Source organism: Marmota marmota, unplaced genomic scaffold (genome assembly GCF_001458135.2).
Source record: "Marmota marmota marmota unplaced genomic scaffold, marMar, whole genome shotgun sequence".
In the NCBI taxonomy this organism is placed as follows: domain Eukaryota; kingdom Metazoa; phylum Chordata; class Mammalia; order Rodentia; family Sciuridae; genus Marmota; species Marmota marmota.
The window spans coordinates 35976667-35998467 of record NW_025999842.1 but is presented as its reverse complement, the minus strand read 5'-3'; the positions used below and the strand labels follow the sequence as shown (position 1 = coordinate 35998467).

The 21801-nt window shown below is 37.2% G+C and overlaps 1 long non-coding RNA gene across 2 annotated transcripts in view; it reads left to right on the top strand.

Annotated features, from left to right (window-relative positions):
* The window catches only part of LOC125613698, a 48062-nt gene that overhangs the window by 21356 nt on the left and 4905 nt on the right, over nt 1-21801 (top strand). For both annotated transcript variants that reach the window (XR_007344246.1, XR_007344255.1), the window contains one exon: nt 16487-16544. This is a non-coding gene — a long non-coding RNA (uncharacterized LOC125613698). The remainder of the gene's footprint in view (nt 1-16486; nt 16545-21801) is intronic.

The following is a 21801-nucleotide window of genomic DNA, read 5'->3' as shown; positions in this document are numbered from 1 at the left end:
TTTCTGTTTTGATTTCCACTCCAGGCAGCCAACCTGTGCTAAGTCTTTTTGAGAGCTCCAGGTCAGTGCTTCTCATTTCCCCACTATGGGAAAAGGCACCGCTTTGTCCTTCCCTGTTGGGGATTTAATTATTTCCTAGACCACCCTCTTCTGCTCTGTGATACCAGGCTGATTTCCAGCCTCCCTTTGGACCACTGCTCCCTATACTACAAGAGACCCAGCCCCAGTCCTCTAGCAGCCTCTTAAAGCCAGTTGCACTTTACTTATAGGGAGAAGTAAGTCCCCTCCTGTCCTCATGCCATATCAGCATAACAGCCACTTTTACGACAACTTTTCAACCCCTGACCCAGCCTCTTTGAAAGAGCTGGACTCCTTGAACTTGTTAGACCCTTCTAGCTCCCCCATCCTTAGGTTTCAGTGTCTGTGGAATCTACAATCTTATGGCCCTGCCAGGTGCTATACCCATCCCTTCACCTACCTGAGCCACTGCTCTTGAATGTGTGAGACACTGGGTTTGATTCTCAGCATCCCATATAAATAAATAAATGTGGAAAAAATCACCATTGTGCTTGGTGCATGTGGCTGAGTGGCAAGGAAAGAGTCTTTCTTTATATTGCAGGTTGAGTTGTCCAGCTGAGACAGAGTGTGGCATACATTGAGTTTTAAAGGAAAAGAAGCAGATTGGGTGGAAGGAAAGTCTCTCTCGTGTGGGCATGAGAAAACCTTGGCTGACCCCATAGGGAACTTGGAAGAAAATATTGCCTATCAGAGTTGACCCCCATGGTGCCAAAATGTCCAAGACAATGTCTGCATCAATGCCCCCAATTAAAACATTAAGTAAGACCACTCCTGGCAATTGAGGCAAACCCTGAAAGAGCAGCTGAAGGCTCTCTGTGGAAGTTGGTCTATAAGTCCTCCATTAAAGGGTATCTGGGAGACACACACTCTGATTACTTAAGGTAGACACAGTTATGCTCTGCTCCAGTTATACTGGAGAGAAAACCACGGAATCTGGAAAGAAAGGTTCTACTTCCCTTTTTATCCAGATGCTGAAGTGCCTAACTGGTTCAAAGGGGGTCCATAGACTTTGTGAAATATGGAGTATGTCTGTAGAGAGATACCCATTTCCAGAGTTGATGAAGGACAAGAGAAACCACACAACTGGCATAAAGCTCTAAGCCACCTTCTACCATGGTGAATGGCAAGAACTATCACAACTGTCAACCGGCCCACCCATCCACCTGCCTCTGCCTCTACCCTCTGGTACTAGAGAGGAATTCTCAAGTCTTATACACGACTTAAATGGAAGTGAGTCAAGATAATTGGGGAAATAAAATACAGATATATCCTATATTCTCAGAATATGTTTTGCTCTATTTCAATACTATGTTTACAGAAACTGATTTAATGATACAGCCAAATTATTTAACACTTAAACTAATTAAAGATAAATTGACACAGGTGCTTCGATAAAGGATCTAGGCAGTTCTGAAACTAACTTATGAGAATGATTGTTTCTAAGGATATTCAGAAAAAAAAGTGAAAGATCACTCCAGTACAACATCAAAGCCAGCTAAATTTCCAACTTAATAACAAGGCCAGCTCCAGACCTGAGCGCCAGATGGAGATCAAGGAAGGTATTAAGAAAACAGCCTTGGGAACCCACTTCCATGGCCTATGAAGAGTCATAAAGCCCCCAAACTCTATCTTTCCATATGTTCAGTTGAGTCACCCAAGCTGTGAGTATGGAAACAAGTCAGTTGCCAACTTCATCCTGAGCTATTTATGGAAAACCAAAGAGGTAGGTGATGCTGAGTGAGCAGGTGGATTTTAGTAAAATATTTCCCTGGCTGCTTTAACTTATGCAAAATTCCAAACTGAAGAAAGCAACATGATGCTAATTAAAGCTGTAGCTCAGAGTTTGCCAAAACTGCTGGCTTTGATGAATGAGCCTTTCAAAGCATCCCAAGCTCAGGGAAGACCTACCAGTCAGTATGCACCTCATTCAAAGACTCTCTCATCAAAGCACTTTATTATGCCACTAAGGGGTAAAGCCTAAATTATTTTAAAAGATAACTACAATGATTACTATTTAATGTTTACTTTTAAAACATAAAAATATTCTAGACACCTTTAAAAAACTTTCAAAAGATGTAGAAACACTCCAGACTTTGGGAGTCACTATCGGATAAAATCCTGGTAACCTCTGCTCCCATTTGGTGATTCTGTGAAATAAGCAGTTGGGCCCCACCAAGGCATTCAAGAAATTTGTTCGCAAATCCAATGCAAGGTCCAAAGATTGAAAGATCCAGGAAGACTGAATTATTGAGGAGTTTCCGATCAAGAGCAAATAAAATGGTGTGAAACTACTTATTCTGGAGCTGAATGCTTTCTATCTCCTTTTAGACTGCAGGCCAAGAATGGGAAACATTGTCAGGTTCATCAAAAGAATGCCCTTCAGTTAGGTGAGGACAAATGACTAGTTCTAGTCCACAAAACGTGGACAGGAATGACTGGTGTTGTTTGTGAGCTGAGGAGGTAGAAAGTGTGTGAGTGCCTCCCCTGTTGTGTTTATCTGCTTCTGTTGGAACAGAGGAGGTGGTATATTCCAGATGGTGCACCTGCATCATGGCTGGGTTTCCATCAGCCTGCATCCCTGCTTCTCCTGAACCCTAAGTACCCTTTCTTAGCATCACTATCTTGCAGTTGTTGATATTACCCATACCTGTTTTTATATTTTTCCCACACTTGTATTTGTCCATAATCACATCGTACTGTTTTGCATGTTTAAGCTTTAAATAAATAAAATCTTAATATATATATACATATGTGTATATATGCATATATTTAATCAGTTTGCATGTTGCTTTTCTGTTAGAAGAAAATCAGCATGTTTTTACATGTTGCTCTTATAAGAGTGAATGAATACCCCGCAATTTATCTATTTTGCTATGGATGGAAACCTGAGTAGTTTTAATTTTTTCTGTAATAATCAATACTGTATATAATAATACACATTTGTGTATAGGCCCCCAGAGCACAGGTGAGAGAGTTTTTCAAGAGTTTGCACTTCAAAGGGGAAATGTCAGATTGAAGTGTATGGACAGCTTTAACTTTTCTAGATATTACCAAGAAAAAATACCTAGCATTTGTAGAGTGCTTCCTCTGTGTAAAGCTTTTCATCGAGTCCTCACTCAAACCTGCCATATCAAGTAAGAGCATATCAAGTAAGCTCTGTGTAAGTTTTGTTTCGGCCTTTGTTATTTGTGTTTCACAGATGACAAAGCTGAGGCATGCGTATTTGAAACAGCTTGACAAAACGTCTCATGGCTGGTAAGGAAGGCGGGCTTCCTTCGGGATCCACATCCTCAGACACTAAGCTCTCTTTCCTCTGGACTCTGAAGGGAGCAGAGAAGAGTTCTCATTTCTCCAGACTCCCCAAACTTGCTATTTATTGAGCTTTTCCATTTATGTCAATCTTAGGTTATTTCATTATTGTTTTATTTTCACTTTCCTAACTAGAAATTGAGGAGGGGAGGAAGGTAGGGGTGTTTATTCATTTTGCTTTTTGGATTTTTTGTTTTGTTTTGTTTTTGGTTTTGCTGGGAGGGAAGGACTTTGAATCCAGGGGTGCTTTACCACTGAGCTACAACCCCAGCCCCCCTACCTTTTCTTTTTTTGAAACAAGGTCCTGATAAGTTGCTGAGAATTTCACAAAATTGCTGAGTCTGCCCTTGAACTTGAGATCCTCCTGCCTCAGCCTCCCAAGTCACTTGGGATTATAGGCCTGCAACACTTTACCTGGTTTGAGGTGTTTCTTCTTAGACTTGCTCTTCTACTCTTATTGATATCCATACACATCTTTTGCCCATTTTTTACATTGAGTTGTTTCCTTTTGTCTTACTGATTCAACTATGTATTTTCTGTATCCTAGATATTAATTCTCTCTTGCTAATATCTTTTTCAGTCTGTAGGTTGTATTTGAGCCTTTAAAATACCTTTTTAAAATAAAAAGTCTTTTCAGATTTTTGCTCCTTTAGCCCTTCTGTTTTCTGCCACATAAGGATGTAGCAAAAAAGTACTGTCTTGGATGCAGAAGAGCAGTTTTTCCAAACACCAAGGACTGAGATTGTGTGGGCAGTAGGAGAAGCTCCCATGAATTAAATAGCATAAAGGACAAAGCAACTTAAAGTTACAAACAGAGTTCACAAAAAAGTAAAGACCCTTCAACTAAACACTACCATAGAAGTTATACGATAATCTGGTTATTTGTGGAATTTTGCTTTTTAGAAATTAAGATCTATACATTCTTTTACATGAGCTAGTTTGTGAGAAGTCATGTGGTAAGATAATACGTTTGGGGGCTGGGGTTGTAGCTCAGTGGTAGAGTGCTAGCCTGGTATGTGTGAGGCACTGGGTTTGATTCTCAGCACCACATATAAATAAATAAAAATAAAGTTCCATTAACAACTAAAAGAAATATATTTTTTTAAAAAGATAATACCTCTGGCTAATAAATTCTATCATTCTCAAAGTAAAAAATAAAAAGCTTTTCAGTTTTTATATTATAAAATATATCAATTTTTTTCTTGTGCTTTCACATCTCTATGTTTTAAAAATTCCTGTGAGAGAGATAATAGATATTCATCTACATTCTAAGAGTTTTAAAATTTTATTCTTCACACTTAATTCTTTAATCTACCTGGAATTTTTAAAAATATTTTTTCTAGTTGTATGTGGACACAATATCTTTTATTTATTTTTATGCGGTGCTAAGGATCAAACCCAGGGCCTCACCCGTGTGAGACAAGCACTGCACCACTGAGCCACAACCCCAGCCCACCTACCTGGAATTTGATTTTATGCAAAGTTCTTTAAATGTACTGACACTACTTAGTGTGGTCCAACCTTTCTCTGCTGATTTATGGTGGTATCTCTGTCGTGGATCTAGCGTACGTGTAACTGTGGGCTTTTGCTGAGTTCTGCTTGCACCAATCTATTCCATTATTCTTTCTGTTTATCTCTGAAAAAAAAAAAGCTCTCAAAAAAAAAAAGCATCACCTTTCTTTTCATAGCTTCATAATATCTCTTCCCATGTGAAGGGCAAGTCTCTGGCCCTACCTTCTTCAAAATGGTTTCAGCACCTCTAAGCCCTTTCTATGAGAGGCCTGTTAGCCTTCTTCGTATGAATTTCAGGTAGATTTGTCATGCTCTGTGAAAAATCCTATTGAGATTTTATTCTTGTTATAAGTCTTTTTTCTGGAAAGAAATAACATAAATTATAGAATTATAGTAGCAAGTCTTTCCATCTATTAATATACTACATTCTTCTATTTGTTCAGGTTTTCTCCTTAAGTCAAGTTAACATATTTTAATGTTCTCCATGGATAACTTGCACATACTCATCTCTAGGTTACCTTTGGCTTTTGGTCCCTCTTGGAATGGAATCTATTTTGCTATTTTTGCTTTTATCTCCTTATGCTAGCATAACAATACTAATGATTTTTGTATTTTGATGAACTTTATGTCAAATTTGCTGAACTATTTTATTATATCCAATAATTTTTAAGATCTTTTGGATTTTCAACATTTAAAACATAGTATGATCTTATAGCAAACATTGACTTTCCTCATGCTTACACTGCATTTTTTTTTCCTATCACATTGGCTGTGACTTCCAGTGAGATCTTGAAAGAAGGAGGAACATGATCAAAATCACACAGCCAGATAATGACAGAAACCCAATGTTAAATATCAAAATCTTATCTCTTTGTCACTATATAAACATTTTTATCTGAAGGAGATTTGCCCCATGGTCTTCTATTGGATTATTAGGTCAGTTGTAGATGATTATACAAAATTTTTAATTAGATAAGTATGAAGGATGAATCACCCCAGACATTAAAAGTAGGTTGGAGCTGGGCACAGTGGCACATGTCTGTAATCCCAATGGCTTGGGAGGCTGAGACAGGAGGATCTCGAGTTCAAAGCCAGCCTCAGCAATGTCAAGTTGCTAAAGCAACTCAGTGAGACCCTGTCTCTAATAAAATATATAAAATTGGGCTGGGGATGTGGCTCAGTGATTGAGTGCCCCTGAATTCGATCCCTGGTACCAAAAAAAAAGTAGATTGGAGCCAATGTGGTGGTGCACGCCTGTAATCCCAGCAGCTCAGGAGGCTGAGGCAGGAGGACATAGGGGTTCAAAGACAACCTCAGCAAAAGCAAGGTGCTAAGCAACTCAGTGAGACGAGACCCTGTCTCTAAATAAAATACAAAATAGGGCTGGGGATATGGCTTAGCGGTCGAGTGGCCCTGAGTTCAATCTGTGGCACCCCCCACCCCAAAAAAGTAGTTGGTTGATAACAACGTAGTAAAATCAAGATAATAATTTTTTACATTTAAGTAGTCACAGGAAACTTTCATAATATCTCTTCCCATGTGAAGGGCAAGTCTCTGTCCCTACCTTCTTCAAAATAGTTTCAGCACCTCTAAGCCCTTTCTATGAGAGGCCTGTTAGTTACACTAGTTACACTGCTTAGCAACAGCTCTTTACAAATCTGTCATCAGCATGATCACTGAAAAGAGAATAAGCTACAAATATAATCTGTACATTCTAGATGTATTTATATCTAGATATAGAAATAAATGAGTAAAAATCTAATTGAGTTTCAAAATATGTTGTCCTTGTTCTATCAGCCATTTTTGAGACATTTTAAGGATGAATCTTCTCAGTGTCAGTCATACTATTTTAATTTTCTGTATTCATATATATCACCCTATATGTAGGCAATGACTTTAATATTTTGATACTTATTTCCCAAATTTTGGAGCAGACCTCTTTCCCTTGAATTAAAAAATAAGCAAATAACCATGGGGATCCTTTCCTTCTTTGGGGGGTATCATCTTTTATGGTATAAATGATTGTGTCTCATTGAAATTCATATGTTGAAATTCTAATCCCCAAGGTGATGGAATTAGGAAGAGGGGCTTCTGGAATGTGACAGTGGAGCCCTGGGGAATGGGCTCAATGCCCCTATAAAGGAAGTCCCAGAGAGGTTCTTTATCTCGTCTGCCACAATAAAAAGATGGCCTTCTATGAACCTGGAAGTGAGCCCTCACCAGACAACAAATCTTCTATCACCTTGAACTTCAGAAATAGATGTTTTTTGTTGATAAGCCACTTAGTTATGCTATTCTGTTATGGCAGGGAGAAAGGACTAAAGCACTTGCCTCTATCATCATGTTGGCACACTGTAAGCATTTCACACTGATTGAAAAGAGCAAAATGCTATCCTACTATTAGGTACATTCAGCTTGGGCTTCATTTTGGAAATAAAAGAAAAAATAAAGCCAAATAGCCTTGCTTGTATTACCACTTTCAATGACTTCTTTCTAAGGGTGACATGTCCAGTACTAGGGTACAAAGAGAACAAAAATTGTCCTTGCCTCCCATGAGCTACAGGTCTGATGAAGGAATCAATCTGAAATACACTCACAGTGCTTAGCTACGAGAATTCTAGGAAATGCTTGTCCAAAGTGCTACAGAATAAAAGAGAAGACTGTTTAACTCAGCTCATTTTCCAAAGAAGACTGGGACTCTGTGAGTAAGTAACTCCCAGTCAATTGGATAGGTAATCTTCAATAAACAAGTAACTTCTACAAATATACTGATAAATTAATACCCTTAAAATATAAAAACTCGTACAAATCAATATGTAAAACATTAACACTCCTATGAAAACAGGTAAAGGATATGCTCAAGCAATTAGCAAAGTATGAAATATAAGTAACCAATAAGTCAATGAAAAATGTTCAACCTCAGTAATCATTAATTAAATACAGAACTAATATCAATGGTATTATTTTTGTCTTTCAGATAGACATATTATCAAAAGATGATTACTGCCAGGCACAGACACACATGCCTTTAATCCCAGAAACTTGGGAGACCGAGGCAGGAGGATTGCAAGTTCTAGGCCAGCTTCAGCAATTTAGCAAGACCCTGTCTCAAAATAAAAAACAAAAATGGTTGGGGATGTAGCTCGGTAACAAAGTGCCCCTGGGTTTAATCCCCAGTACCAAAACAAAACAAAAGATGGTTCTGCTCAGCAATAGCAAGATATAAATAAGGGTGCATCCTCTCATTCACTGGGTACAATAACACAACTTGATATAAACTTCCTAGAGAAATTTACCAGTGTGAACTTAAATCTTGAAGCATTATCCCTTAATAAAGTAATTCAACTTCTTAGAATTTATCTTCAGAAAAACAGTCATACAAGTACAAAAGCATGCTGGCACATTGATGTTCGTGCAGAATTATTTAAAATAGTTTTTTTGTTAATTTTATTAATAAAGTATGATATATCCATCCATTTTAAAAAATGAAGTATAGCTAGTCATCCATATCTATGGGTTCTGCATCTGTAGATTCAACCAACTATGGATGGTAAATATTTGGAAAAAATATTATATCTCTAAAAAATATGTACAGATTTCTCTTCTTGTCATTATTCCTTAAACCATATAGCATAACAACTATTTACATAGCATTTACACGTTACTGTGCATTATAAATAATCTAGAGGATTTAAAGTATACTGGAGGATGTGTGTAGATTATGTGAAAAGAGTATGTTTGTCACTTTATATAAGGGACCTGAGCAGGCAAGCATTACAGTATCTGTGGGGGGTGCTGGAGCCAATCCTCCACAGTACTGAAGGATGGCCATATATCACTTCTGACTTGGAAAGAGACTCAAGACATATTTTTAAATGACAAAAGCAGTTTATAAAACAGTATGTAGAATAATAATAATAATAACACACACACACACACACACACACATATAAAAGACTGGAAGTCTGTGCCTTAAAAAGTTAGCAATGCTTCCCTTTGGGAGGATGAACTTACAGGGGAAGTTTCACATTATATGTTTGAACATTTAAGTGTGTACTTTGACTTTTTGTCCTGGAGCATGTCACCTTTATAATCAAAGCAAAATCAAGAAGATATCTTTTTAAATGAGGAGAGAGTTCCTTTATAAGTTTATAGAATGGTAAATGTGAAATGGCATTATGTGTAGATTTTATGGAACATACTGGCTTACAATAACTTTTTCTAAGACTCATTAAATAGGTACATATGTCCAGTCAGAAGTTCCAGAGCCTATACTTTATTTTAAAGTATGCCAGAGTTATTACCACATAAAAAGATTTAAGCTTCTTTGTGGTATCATGTAATTCTATGAAAAATTTTCATTGAAGAGTGACTTCATGTGTGGATGGTAATTTCCAAGCTTATGTCGTTAATCAGTGTGTATTTGTGATTTTTTCCCCACTTGAAGTAATTAGCCATTAGGGCAAGCAAAACACATTTTTTTTGTGTCAAGCATACAGCAGATTTCAACAAGTTTTTTTGTTTTTGTTTTTGTTTAAGTAGGCTGGCAAAGAAACACTGTATTTTAAAAAAGCAAATATAAGAACTAACAAAATAACAATCAGAAAAATATTGTTTGCATTTTTCTTTGTTGATTGGTTTATTTTTATAGAATCAATTATTCAGTAAGTAACTCCCAGTCAATTGGATAGGTAATCTAACAGTAAGTGTGACCTTATCTACAAACAATTTGACATAATATAATTGGAGACTATTTTACTAAGAAAATCTGCTGCCCAACACAGTGAGCCTGTTTATCTGAGACACACATAATCAGAAACAGCTATGTTCTCATAATCTTTCTCTATGCCAGATTAATTCAGAGACAGAAAATATCAGTGGAGTCAGACTCTTTGGTAAGTGCAGTCCAGAACCTGTGAGCAACTTTAAGCAAGCTTTCTCAACTAGGCCTTTTACTAAATTATCTTCTCAAACTCTGACTTGAACATTGGATTATACATGTATTTAATCAGGGTCAAAAAAACCTAAGAGAATAACCCCTCAGTTTTAATCTTGCTTAACAAAAAATATGAAGACAGGTACCTCTGGAGTTGGTAGTGGCTCAATGACCTAAGAACTCTGTGTGTGGACCTCTGTGATTCTCTTTATTTGACCATTGTAAGAGGGTTACAGAAACTCCAACTATCACCATTTTAGTGAAATGGTCCACAGTGGGAAGGATGTGATAGAAAAGAAAAGGAACATTCTCCCTCTGTAACTCTGTAGATATCTTTTCCATTAAAGATCTAGAAAGATTTTCCCTAGAATCCCCCAGCTGACCTTTTATGTCCCATTGGTTGAACATAAGAATCCTGACAAAAGGGAACAGAATTTTTAGGAGTGACTTACTTCATTCATGATTCATCCCTGAAACTAAGCTGCAGTCTAAATAAAATTGCATTCCATTGACTAGGAGAAGGAGAAAACAATCATTGAGCAAGCTATCAGCAATATGTGACACCAAAGATAAGATTCCCATATGGGTGGACCAGGCAGTCCTTTGATCATCTGAGTGTTCAAAACATTTTTTTACAGGTCTGTTCCTAAGACTCATTCTGAGGCTACAAGCATATTCCAAAACCAGCCCTGGTTTCTGGGAAACTGTTCTCCGCAAATTGTCCCTAACTCAAAACTTCCACCCTGCTGAGAAAGTAGATCACATTCAACAGCCTTTTACAATCCTCTGTAAAATGGTGGTGACCACATATACCTATTGAAAGGTCCTGGATGAAACCAGCCAGGCATACTCTTGTGTTACTCTAATATGCTCCTCTTAGTTTCTCTCCTGAACAAACCACACCTGTGACTAGGGCAAGAATAAGCACGCATCTTCTCATCTAGTCCTGAAAGCATATCCTTGGGTTTGTGTGTCAGGAAAAGAAGGTGTAGAATGGAGTGACATGGACTTGTCCCTTCCCTGGGTCAGATGTCCTCATCAAAGTTTGATGAACTTAGTTAAATTATTAATATGCTCCTCCATATTCTTAGAAGGTAAAATCATGTTGCAAATTCAGGAACATAATAGCTTATTTTTAAATGATTGAATACTTAACCATATGCCAATCACTAAAACTAAGTGTCCCCTACCCCTGCTGAATCCTTCTCAATTTTGTAAAGAATCTTATAAAGTGGTTATATTTTACCTTGATTCTGAAGAGAAAAATAAGACAAAATGGTGTTAATCTGCAAGTAGAAAAGATTGGAGTCACTTGAGATCTGTTTGAATTTAAAATTTATGTGCGTATCTATCACACTCTACTTTCTTTAATGTCAGCTGTGCAAATAGATAAAAGAAGACAAATATTGGATTCCTTTCCATCATCAGAATTATATACTTTGGTCTTCAAGAGACACTGTTAGTAAAAAATAAAAAAAGCAAGCAACACACTTGGAAAAAATATTTGTAAAACATATATCCATTGAAGGATATTGTTCTAAAATGTAAAAGAACTTTGACAACTCAATAATTTAAGATTATTAATCTAATTTTAAAAGGGGGATAAGATTTCAGTAGATACTTCACCAAAGAAAACACATGGAAAAGGTGAATAAAAAGATGAAAAGACGGATTATGCACATGAAAAGACTGTCAACATCATTAGATTTTAGTGAAATGCAAATTAAAGCCACAAGGATAGTTCCATACATAGCTATTAGCATGACTGAAATATTGCACTTAAATGAACTTAAAGGCTAGCAAAGATTTGAAGCAATTGGAACTCTCATTCACTTCTGATAGATATAACTGGACAAAGCACTTTAGACAATGGCTTTGTAGTTTCTTAAATGTTAAACATAAATAAATGGCACAATGGCCTAGTCATTTCACCCCTAGGTATATACTCAATAGAAATGAAAGCATAGGTCCACACAAAAACCTGTATAAAAATATTTAGTCACTGTACTTGTTGGAAACAACTAAAATTTACATCAACAGGTGAATGGATAAACAAATTATGCTTTGTATGCAGTAGGACACTACTAAGCAATAAAATAAATAACTACTAAAATATGTAGTAACCTGGATGAATATCAGAATAATTATGCTAAGTTAAAAAATCCCTCCAATGAGTACGTACTGTTTAAGTCCATTTACGTAAATTCTAGAAAATGTAATATTGTGATGAAAGCAGATCAGAAGTAGCCTGGAAATGAATGGTGGAAAGGGAGGGAGGTATCGTAAAGGAACAGAAGGAAACTTTTAGAATTTAAAGTTGTTGTTAGTGGTTACTAACTTGATTGTGATGGTTTCAGAGCTGTATACATAAGACAAATTTCATCAAATTCTATGCTTTAAATATATGCTTTTCAAAGGAAACAATCAAGAACGTGAAGAGAGAGTCTACGGTGTAGGAAAATATCTTTGACACCTGCACCTCATATACAGCATTAATCTCCAGGATATATAAAGAACTCAAAACACTTAACACCAAAAACTAAACAAAAACCCAAATAACCCAATCAATAAATGGGCTAAGGAACTGAACAGGCAGTTCACAGATGAAGAAATATAATGTCAAGAAATATATGAAAAAATAATCAACATCTCTAGCAATTAAAGAAATGCAAATTAAAACTACACTGAGATTTCATCTCACTCCAGTCAGAATGGCAATTATCAAGAATACAAGTAACAATAACTGTTGGTGAGGGTGTCAGGGAAAATGTACACTCATATATTGCTGGTGGGACTGCAAATTGGTACAACCACTTTGGAAAGCAGTATGGAGATTCCTCAAAAAACTTTGAATGGAACCACCATTTGACCCAGCTATCCCACTCCTCAGTATATACCTAAAGGACATAAAATCAGCATATTACAGTGATACAGTCACATCAATATTTATAGCAGTTCAATTCATAATAGCTAAGCTACAGAACCAACGTAAGTGTCTTTCAACAGATGAACGGATAAAGAAAATGTGGTATATATACACAATGGAATATACTCAGACATTAAGAAGAATGAAATTATGGCATTTTCCAGTAAATGGAAGGAACTGGAGATTATCATGCTAAGTGAAATAAGCCAATCCCCCAAAAACAAAGGCTAAATATTCTGCTATGTGGATACTAATACACAATAGGTAGGGAAGGAAGAATAGAAATTCATTGGATCAGTCAAAGGGTAAAGAATGAAAGTGAGGAAGGATGTGGATAGAAAAGACAGTAGAATGAATTGGACATAACTTTTCTATATTCATATATGAATACACGACCAGTGAAACTCCACATCATGAACAACCACAGGAATGGGAAGTTATACTCTATATGTGTATAATATGTCAAAATACGTTCTACTGTCATTTATATCTAAAAAGAACAAATAAAAAAAGATTGAGATAAATCATATCAGAAAGAAACATATGCTGTTTATTATCTGTAAATTATACTTCAGTAAAAGATATCTATCTATATTTATCTATTTAAAGACATAAACATATCTGGAGATAGATATAGATAGAGTGTGTACATGAAATAATAGCAAAATATTAGTAATTGTTGAATCTAAGTATGTGGGAGTATCACTCTGCAGTTCTCTGAACTATTCATCATATTTAAAAGTTTTTATGATTCAGCAAAATTGGGTAGGAAAAAAAAAAGAAAGTAAAGACACACCTCCCCACACTTTGAGCACTCTTAAATGTTAGACAAAAATTTCATCTAAAGTGCACAGGGAGTTCCCTGTGGGATTCCACTACATCTGAGCCATCTGGAAGATCACAGGGTAGGGGTGAGCAGTGGTGCTAAAACTACCATGAAATCTTGTCCTGTGAGATACAGGAGTCTCCTGAGAAAGACCTCATCTCAGATAAGACAGAGATAAAGTATAGAATTCTTGAACTCACACAAATAACTCAGTTGTATAAAGCAGTACATTGTTTTCTATATGATTGATACTGAAGGTCAAATTAGGCATTCAGGTTGAAGGTAACTTTCCCTTCCAGTATAAAAGAGCATTTCAGATAAATACTTGATATGTTTTAAGTAGATATTCAGTTGACAGGCTTCCCTTTCTCTTTTATCTTTGCTTCCTTGGAAACAAAACACCAAAAGCAGCTCACACCAGGCCTTGGCAGTGGGCACAGAGTTCCTTAGGCTATATGCTGGGAACCAAAGAGCCTCATGATTTCTTCCATGATGGCCCTCATCCCTCCAGGCCCCTGGCATCCAACTGTTTTTTGTTGACCCTAGATAGATTCCCTGTGGAGTGGCTGAGCTGCTCTTATGCTATGCAGGCATGGACTCCCCTTGGACATCAGGGGAATCCAAGCTATTTCCCTGGGCCCAAAGTTTCCACACTCTGGTCCTTCTTTTTCCTGCCCTGGGGTCCTTTTGGACAAACTCCAACTCTCTGGCCCCTTGGTTTAGAAAGATTACTTGCTCTCTGTGCATAGACCTGCAGGAGGAGACTGTAAGGTTGCTCACAGGTCCCCTGGGTCTGTACTTGCTAATACATGTTTTCTGGGGCTACTATAACAAATTATCACAAAACAGGTAACATGGAACAACAAAAATTCATTTTCTCACAGTCCTGGAAGCCAGAAATCTGAAATCAAAGTGTATGTAGGGTTGTTTGCTTCTGTAGTGTCTGAGGGAAAATCTGCTCCATGCCTCTCCTCAAGCTTCTAATGATGACCAGCAACCTTTGGCATTCCTTAGCTGAGGACTGTATTGCTCAATTTTTATTTCCATCTTCACATGACCTTCTTTCTGTATATCTCCTCTTCTATCTCTTAAGGGCACTTGTCAGTAGATTTAGGGTTTGACCTAATCTACCATAATTTATGTCAATATTCTTATGTTAATTACTTTTTCAAAGACCCTTATTTCAAATGAGTTCACATTTTGAGTTTCCAGGGGTACATACTGTTTTGGGGACCACAGTTCAAATCATTTTAAATTCAGATTTTCACTTAGTCTTAGTATCTCCTACACTGTTCAAATATTTATTTTTTAGTTGTACCTGGACACAATACCTTCATTTTGTTTATTTTTATGTGGTGCTGAGGATTGAACCCAGGGCCTCACATATGCTAGGTGAACTCTCTACTGCTGAGCCACAACCCCAGCTCCTCCTACACTGTTCTTCAGAGAAGTTAGGCACAAGCCATCAACACTCTGGTTCCTCTAGATAGCTCTGGGAGTTTGTGCTGCTCCCATCCACTTCTCAAGGTGTGATCCCAAGAGGAATGAGAGAATGACACTTCCTGCCTTGCTAAGCATAGATTTAAAACCAAAAGTAGGTTAAAAACAATTGAGACACCAAGCAAGCACTCAATAACAACCCATCAAGACAATGTCAACCTTATTTTTGTGACTATAATAATTATCATGTAAAAAAACATGGTAACAAAATTATCCTACATAATATATCAAAAATAAGCACTCTTAGGTTATTAACAAATGTAGCATTTCCTACTCATATAGAAATACTATTAATTCTTGCTTTTGCTCATTGTGATTAAAATAAAATTATAGAGACACAGTATGTGTAATGTAAAAGCTTATGTGTATGGCTTGTTTGTTTCTATAAAAACAAGAATCATGATAGAAGACTGCCATTGAACATCATCTTATTGTCTTCTGAGCTTGGGACCCTAAGAGTTAAACATGGAGAAGAGGAAATCTTTCACAAAGGTGACATTGTTCTGTCACTGGCCATTTTAATTTTAAGAACCAGTAGCTGTCTCCCAAGAATCAGTGACAATTAACTCTTGGCCTTTAGAAGGAAAGAACAAAATCCTCACAGAAGGCTCTTCTAACCTGGTTCTGTCCTCTTGCTGATGTGAAGTTATTTCCTGTGGCTGCTATTGATGGACAGATATGGAACCACTCTCTCATCTACAGATGTTCTTATAGTCATTAAATGCTCACCATGTGCTGGACACCCTGTTGAACTGGACAGGCCCTACATGTAGGAGCTCATGGTACAAAAAAGGAAAGATAAGCAAATGAGGAGACTGAAAATGAACCTCAGTCCCCATAATCAGTGGTGAAAATATATATATACACTTCTTAATTTTTTTAAGTCAACCCACTTTTTATTTCAAGTTCTTATTCTCTCAGAATAACAGAATTGTCTTAGTCCATTAGAGACCTCTTTGCATGAGTTGCATATACATTGAGAGATGGGTATTAGAAAATGTTGAGGAGTTGGTAGGGATGAAAAAAGGTAACACTTTCTTGAAGGCACTTGAAGCTACCTACTCATTCTTCATTAGCTGGCCCACATCTTCATCTAGCATTCCATATGATGTTTGACATCAGTCCATGAGATCACCTCTGAGAAATGGTCCCAACCCATCCACATGGGCCTTCATGTCAAACATTTCTATATAATTTGTACTGAGATAAGGGGGTGGGAATTATTCTGCTTGTATGGTGTTCTGAGACACCATACACTCACTACATATCAAGTCTTTCTGTCCCCTCCCATCCTGCATTCCCTCATTAAACAGTTCCTCTATGTATTCAGCAGGAAACTTTGCATGTGGTGATTCAGGAACCTATTTTCCTTGCATTTTGTGATTATCCTTTCCTTTAGGTCCTTAGAGTCTTCTCCATACAAACAGAAAAGAAGATGGAGCATGGAGAACTGCTTGGTAGGTGCTATGGGCCAGGTGGGAAGAGGTGCCAATCACTTTTATTAGCATTCCATGGGCCAGACTTATTTATGGTCTCATATGACAAGGAAGTCTAGAAAGTGTCATCTGACTGTACTTCCAAGAGAAAAAGAAACAAGTTTTGGTGAGCACCACAGTGGACTCTGCCACAGGCTCAAATCCTTGTCTCTCCAAAATGTTAGTCAAACCAAGACATTCTTTCCTCCCTCTCCTCCAGGGTTAGAAATTAGAAGACAAAAGTTAAGACAAGAAGCCTTTGCCTTCTGCTTTCCATAATCCTTCTCTGAAGAAATGAGCATTCAATAGTCACACAGGGAAGCTCTGATATATTATCCAGCTGCACACCTCATTTAAATTGTTTTAAGTTCTTTGCTAGCAGAATGGTGGGATGCTCTGGAAGTAGACATAGGTCTGAAAGAATTTTAGCAAGAAAGTAAAGACACGACACTATGGCTGCAGTAGATGGTACAAAGCAGGTGTTAGGAGGTCAAGACAGTGGATTTGCACAGGACAGAACAATAAGTTTAAAAAGATTGTTGAGTGATGTGACAACCTCTTATAAGTTACATCACATCATCTAATTAATTTGACACTATATAATGCCAACTATTCCCTTTGCTAAGAATTCTTCTGTACTAACAAGCCTTGCTCTCCATGCACCTGGGGCAGATGGTAGTGCTCCCCCATTCACTGGGTAGGTTGATTTCAAAGTGCATGAAGTGCATGCCAATTTATAGCCCCTGTGTTTGTATTGCTTCATAGGCAGCCCTGACTAACAACCTAGAATAATTTGTTGAGGGCTCATAAGTCAGCATTGTTCAACCATTATGAATGAGTTAAAAAGAAACTTCACAGGGAATGATATTGGCCAAATTATATTGTTATATTGTGTGTATGTACAAATATGGAACAACAGATCTCATCCTTATGTAAAATTACAACGTACCAATAAAAAATATGAAAGAAAAAAACACAAAATAAAAATATGAAAAAAAATCAAAGAAAATACTTCAAAACCAATGTTCTTGCCCATTGAATTTAGTTGTTAGACCACTACTAACAATCACTTAACCTTTGTCTCATTGCTCAACCAGGAAGGCCATGATTCTAGATAAGAGAAGAGAACAGACAAGAAAAAGTTTCAGAGAATGGAGACAATGGATGTATATGTATTCACATAGTAGTGTCCCCAGCAGTTACAGGAGACATAGAGAGTCCATTAGAAAGCAGTGAATTTTTAAAAGAAGAAAGAATCAATAAGAAGTAAAAGAGATGGGGGCTGGGGTTGTAGCTCAGTGGTGGAGAGCTTGCCTAGCACGCGTGAAGCACTGGTTTCAATCCTCTGCACCACATAAAAATAAATGCCCTGTGTCCATCTACAACTAAAAATATTTTTAAAAAAGAAGAAGTTAAAGAGAAAGTAAATACTAAATTTGGAGTACTCCCTAATCATACTAGGAATAGTACTGGGTAAAAGAATGATAATGGGCTTCTGCTATCAATCCTAATTGGATTAAATCTAAGCTCCCCACATTCCATGCTCCATTGGTCAAATTCCATAAGCTCTCTAAACTCCAGTGCATTCATGTAAAATGGTGAAAATAATCTGTTCTTCATGAGATTAGAGTGATGAAGAAGAATTAAGTGAGAATGTACACAGAAAACAACTAGTACTGTGTCCAGCACATTATGCATGATCAGTAAGTTCTAGTTCCTTTCCTTTCTTAAAGATAATATGGAAATTGCCTTGCATGCACAAGGCCCTGGGTTTAGTCCCCAATACCACAAGAGAAAAAAAAAAAAAAAAGATGATGTGGAAAAAAAATTCCAGCCTGGCCACTTGAACATTTATAGCATAACACTAGGTCTACTTGTGAAAATAAAATGAGGATGGCCTAAAATAGATAATAAAGTCAGCTAACCCCCAGCAAGGATCACATGACAGCAAGAGTTACTCTGAATTTCAATTATAAGAAAAATTCAAATTATTAATAATATTTACACAAAATGTATAAAATTATAAAATACAACAGGCTTGAACTTTCTGTTTACTCAAGAATGTAAGAAATCACATTTTTTTTCTGCTTGTTAATCTCACTTATAGGGCAACAAGAGATGAGCCAGGAAAAGGAAAGGGAAGGTATGTTTTAGCCATAATTTGAGCAACAATTTTAAGGATGATTCTGAAGGAAGAGTCTTTTGCTGCTGTGTAATTAATCTGCTTCTGGTTACTTTGCATCCTCTGATGACTGAAGGATGTCTCTTCCTTTACTACTCCAGACTCTGTTTTCAAACATATTTACCACTGTTCCCAAGTCACCAGAGACACAGTGACTCAAATCTCTAGAAAGTAAAGCCATTCTCTCTAGAGTTTTAAATCAAATGGTTTCCAGATCCAAACTAACAAGCCAAATCACAATTTGCATCTGGAACTCACTTTGCATGTACTAAAATTATAGGACAACAGAGAAACATAAAACAATAAATTATTTAACTCTAGTTAAATGGTTAAAAAAGAAGCAGGATCTTGAGAAAACATCCAAAATATAAGCCAGGATCACTTGAAGAATGTTACCTGTGTCCATGTTGCTGCTATTCTGGCTCTATGAAAGAAAAATCTAGAAAGAAGGAGAGTGTCAAGGGAAACTAATTTAAAGCATCTAGACTTGTTTTGGCAACATACAGAGAAAGCTACAGTCAGTAGTCAAGATGCATCAAGCACCCATGAGTACTCAAGGGAAGGCAGCAGGTGCTCAAAAAGCCCTCTAATCTCAGAAACTCCAGAGGGACACTTTGTGTGTGTCTTGATAGTTTCTCCAAACACTGAACAAAGATCAGGAAGTGTTATCTATGTCATTAATTCTGCGTTTTTTTAAAACAATAAACAAAACCCACTTACCAACAATGAATAGACCCAATGTACTGATGTTACGCATTTATAATATCTCCACTTTGTACATCAGCCCTTCAATCCATATATTTCTGACGAGCTCCTTCTGAACACTAATTCAACTAAAGGTCCACAGTTTCTGTGTTATGGTTTGGATCTAGAATGTCCAGTGTCTTTGAAAGGCTTTTGTGTTAGAGGCTTGGTTCCCAGTGCAGCAAGGTTTATAAGTGGGGTTCTTTGAAAGTTAATGGTTCATGAGGGTGTTAACCTCATCAGTGGAATTATAGCAAGTTCATAGCTGAATGGGCTGATAGGAGCTGGTTGGGGGAAGTATGTCACTGAAGGAGTGTCCTCAAAGGTTATATCTTGACCCCAGCCTCTTCCCATTTCCCACCCCCAACTCTTTCTCTACTTCTGACCACCCTGAGGTGAGCAGCTTTGGTTCACTATATCCTTTCTCCATGATGTTCTGCCTGACCACAGCAATGGTGTCAAGAAACTGCTGAGTAAAACCTCAGAAACTGTGAGCCAAAATAAAGCTTTCCTCCTTTAAGTAGTTTTTCTCAGGTATTTTGTCACAGAAATGGAAATCTGACTAACACACCTATGTTTAGTGTGATCTAGTAATGATAGGAAAGGGTTGAGAATAAAATCCACCCCCCCAAAAAAAATGTTAGTTTACTGAAGAATAAAGGAGAAGTACAGGAGGAAAATAAAGAAGAGTCCACAATGGTGGCTCAGAAAGCCTGGCCAGAGAGACAGGAAATACTAGGAGAATGCTACAGAGAAACTAGTGAATAGTGTCTGGGGAGGAGAAGCATATGAAGAAGGAACATGTTAAAATACATTTATATTCTGAAAGAAAGAACAACTAGGTGAAAAAAGGATAAAGCAAAAGAGATGGAACAATGGAAAGACATCCCTAATGAAACAGAGATGGGTGAGATATAGAACTTTCTACTAAAAGTACTTGTGGATCTATATTACTGGAGGGAGGGGAGTTGGAAAAGGATTGAGAGTCATGAAGCAGCAGAAGGTTAACAAAGTTCCTCTTGTGATCTAGATGTGAAGATGCTCATCTAGGATTTTTCAAGGAAGTGATATGGGTAGATAAGATACTTGAAATGTGTTGAAGGTCAAAGGATGTGTGAGGCATGGCAGAGGTAATTCACCAGAGCTAGGTTTAAGACTGAAAACTTACAGACACTGAAATGTATTTTTGTCCTAATAGCTCTCTAGTAGTTGGGCATAAAAACATAAGAGGTGATCACTTGATTTGATTTAGGAATAAGGTTTTACCAGAAAGAAGCAGAGGAAAGTAAGAGTTGTCAAAGATTGTTATAAATAGCATCATGAGATTTTTACTTCTTAGAGAATAAAAGAGAAGGAAGAACTGAGGATTGAAAAAATTGAAGAACAGGTTTACTGTAATTATAGAAATAAGAGGGCTAGAATAATAGGAAAAAAGTGATGTAAAAATGTAGAGGTTTGGGATTTTTCAGGAAGAGCAATAAAAATTGTTGACATAAAGCTAAAGATGTCTGAGTAGAGTGGAGACTGGTAGAGCTGTGGAGATAAGAACCATTAATGAGGGTTGGGTGTACTTCCCACATCATAGTGATTCTCATAGGAACATTTATTTATCACTTTCTATGAGTTGGCATAGGGTTATCAATTTTCATGCAGAGCTGCACAGCCTTTCTGAAATAAACACCCTTATTATATTTTACACATGAGAAAACTAAGAGTCAAAGAAGTTATGTGACTTGCCCAGGATCATGTCACTGGTAGATGGCAGAGCTGTGTCTCAAACCCAGCTCTGATTTCAAAGTCTGTGCTTCTTTTAAGAACCATGGTGGGGCTTGGGATGAAGAGGAAGACAGGGAGCCAAGGTCCATAGTCATTACTGACTATGGAAGAGTCATCAGGAGTTTGGTATTTGACAGCTATGAAGAAGAGAGAGATTAAAAAGTCTCCAAAGAGAAAGGAATTTTGCATGAGTAACAGTTTGTGAGTAGTGTTGGAAGTGAGGTGAATGTCATTTATCTCCCTTCCTGAGGTTCTTGGACAGAGGAGATGATCTGTTCTTTGCAATTTCTAAGCAGATTATTGGTAAGAAGTTATTATTTGCCTTAAAGGAAACCTGAGCCCCGCTTTGAAGGCACAGATGAGATTGGATAGTTCTATAAACCTGGCCTTACATTGAGAATATCTGGAGTCCCTAGATAAAGAGGAGGATTCAGGGATTAAGCCACTCTAGATGGAGCCGGGATAAATGATCATATTTTTGAGAGGGCAGAATGCCGTCTTGGAAAGAAAAATAACAAAACTGTCCTATAGGCTTCA